The sequence below is a fragment of the Triticum aestivum genome, chromosome 2B, assembly GCF_018294505.1.
Source record: "Triticum aestivum cultivar Chinese Spring chromosome 2B, IWGSC CS RefSeq v2.1, whole genome shotgun sequence".
Classification (NCBI taxonomy): Eukaryota; Viridiplantae; Streptophyta; class Magnoliopsida; order Poales; family Poaceae; genus Triticum; species Triticum aestivum.
In genome coordinates, this window is record NC_057798.1 from 752,536,819 (window position 1) to 752,547,133 (window position 10,315).

Consider the following 10,315-nt stretch of genomic DNA (forward strand, 5'->3'; position numbering starts at 1 on the left):
TTCAAGATGGTTTCTAATCAAAAAACGTTCAACATGAGAGTTGTTCGTCTCGTCGAATCGATTGATTTTGATATAAAAATCGTTTCAATCCGAGTTCGTATGCAAAAGTTAGAGCTATCGGAATACAGCCCTATCAGGAGGCAAAAAACCGGCGCGCCCCACCAGACACCCTGTCTGATGGGTAGCGCGAGGATATTCTGTTTTGCGCGACCGATTTGACCCTCAAGATGACCTCGGATCAAAAAATATTCAACATGAAAGTTGTCCGCCTCGTCGAAACGGTCAAGATTGCTTTTGTGCTCGTTTTCATCCGAAGTCGTTTACCGCCACAAAAAAGACCCGCAAGGTGCAGCCAATTTAAACCGAACAGTTTTGGAAAGTTCGGATAAAACCAGTCTGGATTTGACTAGGGTTTTGGACGTGAATTGATGTAATTTTCTTGTAAGGAAAGCTTAGATAAATGCTTTGCTTGTACGGGAAGTCCAGCCGCCACTTATATATGTTGGGGGTGACGGCCGATTGAAAACAACACACAATCGAACAAACACATCTACTACGTTTTCGTGTTCATCTATCTTTATCCCCTACCCTTGTATCTTTCTTTCTCATTCTTCGTTCGTTCTTCGCGTTGGAGGGCAGCGATCCACGAGGCTCTAGGGGCGAGCGAATCGACCTAGGGCAGCCCATAGCCGCCGCACTCCCTGACGGGGTCCCTCCCGGGCGTGTGGGGTTTCGGGTCTTCAAAAGCGCCCGCCGACTGTCCTGCATATCGCGCTGTCGGTCGGGTCTCCTTCGACGTGAGCTGCGGTGCATCACCCCCGGCGTCGAGGGTACACGTGACGTGTTCGTGTGTCAACACACTCTCTTCATCGAGAAGCTAGAGAACATGGCAGCCAGCAACGGCGGCGCGCTCCCCGTGGTGGATCTGGCACCGTTCTTCGCCAGGGACGGCGCCGACGACGCGGGCGCGCGCGCCCGGGCCACCGAGGCCGTGCGCGAGGCGTGCCAGGCCACCGGGTTCTTCCGCGCGGTGAACCACGGCGTGCCGCGGGAGCTCATGGCGCGCGTGCTCGAGCTGTCGGCGGCGTTCTTCGCGCTGCCGGACGAGGAGAAGGCCAAGGTGCGGCCCGCCGAGGGCGCCTCCGCCGCGCCGCTCCCGGTGGGGTACGCGCGGCGCACTCCGACGACAAGAACGAGTACCTGCTCCTCTTCAACCCCAACCTCGGGCTCAACCACTACCCCGCCCAGCCGACCGGATTCAGGTTAGTCCGTCCTTACTCTGCTTCAGTTGTGAATTCTGATTGTACTAGTGCCTAGCAACTCTGTTTCAGTTCTGATTTGTGAGTGTGTCACAGAGACAGACAGAACTCCATTTTTTTCCCTTTGCATCAACTTTCCCCTGGCATATAAATAAACTGAAAGAAAAAGAATTCATCTTCAGAGATGCGCTGGAGGAGTGCTACGCGAAGCTCGCCGAGCTGGGGCTGCTCGTCCAGGACATCCTGAGCGAGTGCATGGGCCTGCCACGAGGCTTCCTCGCTGAGTACAACGCCGACCGCGGCTTCGACTTCCTCACCGCGCTTCGCTACTTCCCGGCGACATCCTCCGACGAGAACAACGGCATCAGCGCGCACGAGGACGGCAACTGCATCACCTTCGTCCTGCAGGACGGCGTCGGGGGGCTGGAGGTGCTCGGGGCAGACGGCCGCTGGGTCCCCGCGGAGCCCGTGGAGGGCAGCATCGTGGTCAACGTGGGCGACGTCCTGCAGGTGCTGAGCAACAAGAAGTTCAAGAGCGCCACGCATAGGGTGGTGAGAAGGCCGGGGGCGCACCGCCACTCGATCGCCTTCTTCCTCAACCTCCACGGCGACAAGTGGGTCGAGCCGCTGCCGGAGTTCGCGGGCCACGCCAGCGAGCCGCCGCGGTACAGAGGGTTCCGATACAACGAGTACATGCAGCTGCGGATGAGGAACAAGACCCACCCGCCGGCCAGGCCCGAGGACGTCGTCCACATCACCCATTACGAGATCTAGCGAGCAAAAGCTTGCTTCCATTCCATGATCCATGGCGTACTCTGCCTTTTTTCTCTGTATAGTGTCTTAAATTTCAGTTCGTCCTCTGTTTGTCGTGTGAACGGAACGGTGAAGCGTAGTTCAGTCGAAGCATTGGATTGTTATACAACCCAACCCAAAGAAGAAGATGGGTGGAATCACCTCCTCACCTATGCCGAAGAATCTAGCGGATGTGAGCGGTTTGTTTTCTAATCTAATTAGCAAAATGACGTGCGCTGCTTTATTAGGCCTTGTACAATGGGTGATGCTTAGGAGAGGTGCTTAGAGAAATAAACCAGGCTTTCCTTAAGCACCGGTGCTTATTTGTACAGGGTAGACGCTTAACTAAGCATCTCTCCTGAAAAAATAGGCACCCGTGCTTCAAAAAACTCGGTTTATTTTTCTAAGCACCTCTCTAAGCACCTTCCATTGTACAAGGCCTTAAGAATCTACTCCCTCTGTTTCAAAATAGATGACCAACTTTAAACTAACATTATAGTAAAGTTAGTATAAAGTTGAGTCATCTATTTTGAAACATAGGGAGTACCTCGCAACAGATCCGCACGAGTCTATTCCTGTACGATCCACTTCTTCCGATAGTTTTTTACTGCCGTGCCAACCATCTCTGATTTTTCGGTAAAAAAAATGAAGAAACTGGGAGTCAAACCCACTGCCCCTTGATATGTCATGGTTGTTTGCAACCAACTTGTTTAGATTGAGCTATTGACTAGAAGGAGCTTAGATAGTATGTGTACTACTACGTAATCGCATTACGTAAAAACAAACCATTTTGTTATCTTCCTTTTGTACTGTTTTATCGTTATCCTATTTAGAGGGCTCGGCAGCACAAGGGTTTGAACCCACGTTCTCTACTCCACATACCCGACGCTCTTATCAAATTTATTAGGTTCAAAAGTTACCAACCCCAAAGGTACAAAAGTTATCAGTCTTGTGGTATGTAACTTACCACACTTCTTACACATGAGTTATCGGCAGATATTTAGACATTTTTTTCAAGAGTTACCACAGGGTGTTGTACATAAAATTATCATGTTTTGTGGTCCGTAAAAACCATGCTACTTACACAAAAGTTATCGAGGGATTTTTCACGAACTTTTTCCCAGGTCAAAGTTACCATGATGTTTGTGCGTAAGTTATCATGTCAGCGGTACATAACTTATCATATTATTTACACAGAAATTGTCGAAGGTATGTTTCAAGCACCCTTTGTGTCAAAATGTTACCACCATGTTTATATCTAAATTATCAGGGTTGCGTGCATAAAATATGATGCTATCACATATAAGTTAAGTTAAGGAGGGGGGGGGGGGGGTTTGAACAAAAATTTCCCCCGAGTCAAAGTTACCATAGCGTTTGAACGTAAGTGATCAGACATGTTGCATGAAAATTAACATGCCATTGACACAAGAATTACAGAGGTTATGTTTCAACAACTCCTCCCCCTCCCCCACCGAGTCAAAGTTACGATGATATTTGTATATATGTTATCATGTATGTGCTGTGTAGATTACCATGCTATGTACAAAGAAGACCGGGGTGTTGTTGGGCCAACTTGCATACAAATAGACCATGCTTGGGTTAGAGATACCATGGGTGTTGCTCATATATTTTGAATTTTTTCTTGGGTTAGAGTTACCATATGGGTGTTGCTCATATATTATCATATTTTGCGGTCCCTAAAATACCATGTTATTTACTCAAAAGTTATTTGTGTGTGCGTGTGTGTGTGTTGGGGGGTGGGGGGTGGGGGGGACATTTTGAATAAAAATCCGGGGTCAATCTTGTTTGTATGTAAGTTATCAGGTTAGAATGCTTAAATTATCATGTGTTCACAAAAGAAATTTAGAGGGGGGGGGGGGGTATGTTTCAACCACCCTCTGTGTCGAATGTCACCGCCATGTTTCTACATAAATTATCAGGGCTGTGGTGCACAAATTATCATGTTATGTACACATAACTTACCGGGAGGGGGGGTATGTTTCAACAACAAAAATCCCATGCCAAAGTTACCATGGTGTTTGAGCGCACACTATCACACCTGCTGTGTGAAAATTTCCATGTTACTGACACAAAAATTACGGAGGTTATATCCGCCCCTACTGCTCACCGTGACAGAGTTACCACCATATTTGTACATATGTTATCATGTCTATGTTGCACAGAATATCATGATATATACCCCCTCATAGAGGAGAGGTTGTTGTTGGACCAACTGCTTATCAAGAGACCATGCTTCCAAACCAACAAATGTGTGTAATTCCTTTTCTCAAAAAAAATCCTGAATTTTCGCATATGTTTTTCTGTTCTAGTAGATTACACAAGAAAAGTCAACTACAAAAACTTTGTCTATCGGGACAAGAAATAAACTTGGTGAGTTGGTCGTTGGGCTAGTTTATGTACCAAACGATCAGGGTTCAAATCCCCTATAACGCATGATTTTTATCACCGAAGAAAGTCCTTCCAGAAGAAAAAAAGGGATGTGTGACGAGAAAATAGAACGAGCGTATATGGCAAGCGCTAAAAACGAAACTGCATGCCATGATGTGCGGGAGCAGACGAGAAGATGGGCTTGCATAGTGCAGTGCGGGCCGGGACGTGCGGGAATGGGCGGAAAACTCAGAAAACCTGGGCTTTCGTTGGATCGTTCGATGCGCATCCGACGACAATCGAAGCGTGCGTGCCTGTCGCTAACGAACAGTCGGCATGAATTTAGCTTTATCGTTAAGCACTTCTACTTCGGTACAACCCACCTAAACACATCAACGAAGGAGATCTTCCCATACCCCTTCATAATAAAGGATGGTCTTTCTACATCCATGCCGATACATAATCTTCGGGTTTTTTAGAATTATAAAGAGCTCTGTGTATGTATGGTCCGTACAAGCCCGGCATACATTAAAGGTCAACTGGGCCGGCCCAGCAGCAATCAGCAATCAGCGAAAGAGCTCGGGGGAAAATACAAGGTTGGTCGGAGAAATTGTTGGCATGTGCAGGCCGGGAGACTCTTCTCAAATCGGTCGTCCAATCTATACCTACTTATCCAATGAGCACTTTTCTTCTGACCAAGAAAGTTTGTACGAGTCTCACTTCTCCAATGGCTAAGTAATTTTCGAGTAGCTCTCTTGACAAGAAACCATTGCATTGGGTGTCCTGGAAGGAGCTAGCTACACCTAAGTGCAAGGGTGATATGGGTTTTCGAGATCCTCATATGTTCAATCTTGCCATGTTGGGGAAACACGGGTGGCGGTTCATCACCAATCCCAATTCCCTTTGTGCAAGAGTTTTGAAAGGCTGCTACTTTCCCGACACTGACTTCATGCAGACTACTATTGTTGGGGAACGTAGTAATTTTAAAAATTTCCTACGCACACGCAAGGATCATGGTGATGCATAGCAACGAGAGGGGAGAGTGTTGTCCACGTACCCTCATAGACCGTAAGCGGAAGCGTTATGACAACACGGTTGATGTAGTCGTACGTCTTCATGATCCGACTGATCCAAGTACCGAACATACGGCACCTCCGAGTTCAGCACACGTTCAGCTCGATGACGATCCCCGGACTCCGATCCAGCAGGGTGTCGGGGATGAGTTCCGTCAGCACGACGGCGTGGTGACGGTGATGATGTTCTACCAACGCAGGGCTTCGCCTAAGCACCGCTACGATATGACCAAGGTGGAATATGGTGGAGGGGGGCACCGCACACGGCTAAGGAATGATCACGAAGATCAACTTGTGTGTCTAGAGGTGCCCCCTGCCCCCGTATATAAAGGAGCCAAGGGGAAGGGGGCAGCCGGCCAAGGAGGGGCGCGCCAAGGGGAGTCCTACTCCCACTGGGAGTAGGACTCCTTCTTTCCTAGTCCAACTAGGAGAAGGGGGGAAAAGAGGGGAGTGGAGAAGGAAGGGAGAGGGGGCCGCGCCCCAAACCCCTTGTCGAATTCGGACTGGGCTTGGGAGGGGCGCGCGCCACCTCCTGGCTCCTTCCCACTAAGGCCCATTAAGGCCCAATACTCTTCCCCGTATTCCCGTAACTCCCCGGTACTCCAAAAAATACCCGAATCACTCGGAACCTTTCCGATGTCCGAATATAGTCGTCCAATATATCGATCTTTAGTATCGACCATTTCGAGACTCCTCGTCATGTCCCCGATCTCATCTGGGACTCCGAACTCCTTCGGTACATCAAAACTCATAAACTCATAATAAAACTGTCATCGAAACCTTAAGCGTGCGGACCCTACGGGTTCGAGAACTATGTAGACATGACCGAGACACGTTTCCGGTCAATAACCAATAGCGGAACGTGGATGCTCATATTGGCTCCTACATATTCTATGAAGATCTTTATCGGTCAAACCGCATAACAACATACGTTGGTCCCTTTGTCATTGGTATGTTACTTGCCCGAGATTCGATCGTCGGTATCTCAATACCTAGTTCAATCTCGTTACCGGCAAGTCTCTTTACTCGTTATGTAATGCATCATTCCGTAACTAACTCATTAGCTACATTGCTTACAAGGCTTATAGTGATGTGCATTACCGAGAGGGCCCAGAGATACCTCTCCGACAATCGGAGTGACAAAACCTAATCTCGAAATACGCCAACTCAACATGTACCTTTGGAGACACCTGTAGAGCTCCTTTATAATCACCCAATTACGTTGTGACGTTTGGTAGCACACAAAGTGTTCCTCCGATAAATGGGAGTTGCATAATCTCATAGTTATAGGAACATGTATAAGTCATGAAGAAAGCAATAGCAACATACTAAACGATCAAGTGCTAAGCTAACGGAATGGGTCAAGTTAATCACATCATTCTCCTAGTGGTGATCCCGTTAATCAAATGACAACTCATGTCTATGGTTAGGAAACACAACCATCTTTGATCAACAAGCTAGTCAAGTAGAGGCATACTAGTGACACTATGGTTGTCTATGTATTCACACATGTATTATGTTTCCGGTTAATACAATTCTAGCATGAATAATAAACATTTATCATGAAATAAGGAAATAAATAATAACTTTATTATTGCCTCTAGGGCATATTGCCTTCAGTCTCCCACTTGCACTAGAGTCGATAATCTAGTTCACATCGCCATGTGATTTAACACCAATATTCATATTTGTATATGATTAACACCCATAGTTCACATCGTTATGAGACTATCACCCAAAGGGTTTACTAGAGTCAATAATCTAGTTCACATTGCTATGTGATTAATACCCAAAGAGTACTAAGGTGTGATCATGTTTTGCTCGTGAGAGAAGCTTAGTCAACGGGTCTGTCACATTCAGAGTCGTATGTATTTTGCAAATATTCTATGTCTACAATGCTCTGCACAGAGCTACTCTAGATAATTGCTCCCACTTTCAATATGTATCCAGATTGAGACTTAGAGTCATCTGGATCGGTGTAAAAGCTTGCACCGATGTAACTCTTTATGACAGGCTCTTTTATCACCTCCATAATCAAGAAATATTTCCTTAGTCCTCACTAAGGATATTCTTGACCAATGTCCAGTGATCTACTCCTAGATCACTATTGTACTTCCTTGCCAAATTCAGAGCAAGGTATACAATAGGTCTGGTACATAGCATAGCATACTTTATAGAACCTATGACTGAGGCATAGGGAATGACTTTCATTCTCTTTTCTATTTTCTGTCGTGGTCGGGATTTGAGTCTTACTCAATTTCACACCTTTGCAACACAGGCAAGAACTCTTTCTTTGACTGTTCCATTTTTGAACTATTTCAACATCTTGACAAGGTATGTACTTATTGAAAAACTTATCAAGCGTCTTGATCTATCTCAATAGATTTTGATGCTCAATATGTAAGTAGCTTTACCGAGGTCTTTCTTTTAAAGAACTCCTTTAAAATACTCCTTTATGCTTTCCAGAAAAATTCTACATCATTTCTGATCAACAATATGTTACTCACATATATTTATCAGAAAGGCGGTAGTGCTCCCACTCACTTTGTTGTAAATACAAGCTTCACCGCAAATCTGTATTAAACTATATGCTTTGATCAACTTATCAAAGTGTATATTCCAACTCTGAGATGCTTGCACCAGCCCATAGATGGATCGCTGGAGCTTGCACATTTTGTTAGCTCCTTTAGGATTGACAAAACCTTCTGGTTGCATCATATACAACTCTTCTTTAATAAATCCATTAAAGAATGTAGCTTTGACATCCATTTGCCAGATTTCATAAAATGTGGCAATTGCTAACATGATTCGGATAGACTTTTAAGCATCGATACGAGTGAGAAAATCTCATTGTATTCAACACCTTGAACTTTGTCAAAAACCTTTTTCGACAAGTCTAGCTTTGTAGATAGTAACACTACTATCAGCGTCCGTCTTCCTCTTGAAGATCCATTTATTCTTAATGACTCACCGATCATCGGGCAAGTCAATCAAAGTCCATACTTTGTTCTTATACATGGATCCCATCTTAGATTTCATGGTCTCAAGCCATTTCGCGGAATCTGGGCTCATCATTGCTTCCTCATAGTTCGTAGGTTTATCATGGTCTAGTAACATGACTTTCAGAATAGGATTACCGTACCACTCTGGTGCAGACCGTACTCTGGAAGACCTACGAGGTTCTGTAGTAAATTGATTTGAAGTTTCATGATCATCATCATTAGCTTCCTCACTAATTGGTGTAGCAATCACTGGAGCTGATTTCTATGATGAACTACTTTCCAATTCGGGAGAAGGTATGATTACCTTATCAAGCTCTACTTTCCTCCCACTCACTTCTTTCGAGAGAAACTCCTTCTTTAGAAAGGATCCATTTTAGCAACGAACATCTTGCCTTCGGATCTGTGATAGAAGGTGTACCCAACAGTTTTGTCACAGCCCTAGAATATTGTTTGTAAATAGTTGCATCTTCATCTAGGCATCATATTTAAATTTCTGAAACATGAATTGAGGATTGTTGAAGCCTCAAAACTTTAATTAAAAGCAGGGCAAAAGAACCCTGGAAATTGCATTCAGTGTTTCCAAAATGGCCTTAAATAATGTTGGTTATATTTGGCAAAGGGTTTTGCACCAAACCAAAAATAATGAGCATTTTTGAGGAATATTTTGGGCACTGAATTTAAATCATTATTTTATTTGCATTTGGAATTATATTCATAACTTGTATAGAATATATTTACAAATACCCTGAAACATTTTATGTGCTTTTGGAAAAGTCCATTAAGCAACATAAATATATTCAGAGGAATTTTGTCACTGGTTTGGATTTGTTCTATTTGAGAACAGTGGCAAAAGAAATAAACAAATTAAACAAAACAGAAGAAAAGTAAAACAGAGCAGAACTTACCTCAGCCTACCTGCGCGGCCTGCTACTGTTGCCGGCCCAGCTGTGCAGCCCAGCCCACCCGGCCTTCTGCCAGTCATCCTCTACCTCTGCCAGTAGGCAGAGGAGGGAGACAGCGCACGCGCGCGCCGTGGCGACACGCCACCTCCCTGCCTGCCTGCGTCCCTCGCCACCGCGACGCCTGAACCGCCTCCCCTGCCTCCCCTCGACCCCTGGACACCGCACTTTCCCCTCTCTGCTTCTCTCTCGCCGTTCCCCACCACACCCGAGCACGGCCGTCGCCGCCGCTCACTGCCGCTGCGCCCAGCGCCGTTCCCTTGCACCGTGGCCATGACCCCGAGCTCCGCCCGGACCCCAATCCCCTCTACGTCGACCCACTGAAGCCCGGATGCCCCAAGACGATGCCGCGGCGCTTCTTCCCCGACCACGGCCGCCGGATGCCGCCGTCCGATTCGCCCTCTACGCCGTCTCCCCGAGCACGCCGAGCTACTCGACGACCTCCCTGTGAGCTCCTGCCCCGTTTCCCCCTCTCCCCACGGTCGTCTGCTTCCCCTAACCGCGCTAACCGCCGCAACCGTGAGCTCACCGCCGCAGCGATCGTCACTGCCGCAGCTAGCAACCTCGCCTGACCCAACCGAGCACGTAGTTGTGCTTAGCGTGCTCACAGAAGGCCATAGCACCGTTTTCCTCGCTCTTCCGTACACCGTAGCCTCGACCCCGAGCTTCCCCGAGCTCCGGCAGCCGCACAGCTCGACGCCGGCAGGGATTCCGGCCACCTCGCAGCCTTCCGCGGGCTCCCCTGGATGCGCGCGAGGATGGGCTTTCCTTTGGTGCCTTTAGCGCATCCAGCCGACGCCCGTAGCGCCGTCCCGAGCAACTCCGGCGAGGTCCCGTCGTCG

At 47.0% G+C, this 10,315-nt stretch overlaps 1 pseudogene; it reads left to right on the forward strand.

The window, feature by feature from the left end:
* Positions 1-786: 786 nt before the first annotated feature.
* Positions 787-2,194, forward strand: LOC123042463 (2-oxoglutarate-Fe(II) type oxidoreductase hxnY-like; annotated as a pseudogene).
* The last annotated feature ends 8,121 nt before the right edge of the window (positions 2,195-10,315 follow it).